Source organism: Penaeus monodon, chromosome 34 (assembly GCF_015228065.2).
Source record: "Penaeus monodon isolate SGIC_2016 chromosome 34, NSTDA_Pmon_1, whole genome shotgun sequence".
In the NCBI taxonomy this organism is placed as follows: Eukaryota; Metazoa; Arthropoda; class Malacostraca; order Decapoda; family Penaeidae; genus Penaeus; species Penaeus monodon.
This window is the reverse complement of record NC_051419.1, coordinates 4,528,576-4,529,026: the sequence shown is the minus strand read 5'-3', so window position 1 is coordinate 4,529,026 and position 451 is coordinate 4,528,576.

Here is a 451-nt window from a genome sequence, read left to right as displayed (position 1 = left end):
TAGCTTCATGATTATTAATTTTACTTATTGATACTCGTCAAAATGCATCTTCATGTTTCTTTCAGATGTGCATACGCATGGTAAATCAATGATTAAGCAATTGCACACAACATTTTAGATGTATGATCAAGTTAACTGAGTATAAATGAAAGGAATAATCATTTGTTGAGATCACAGACAGCGCTCAAGTTTTATTTACATCTTGAAAGCCACTGTTTGAGAAATTGCAACAAAGCAGTGTATTTATGCAATGAAAACACGGAATAACTGAATACCTTGGTTTATCTGAGGAGACAATGAGAGAGGAAACATGTATTGTTAATGTAACTTGTTCTTTTAATATCAATGTACTGATTCACTGCGTTAAACTGCATTCGACACTGTGATAGAAGACTAAGGTGCTTACGTAATAATCATATATTTTCATTCAGTTCTGACAACTCACGTTTAT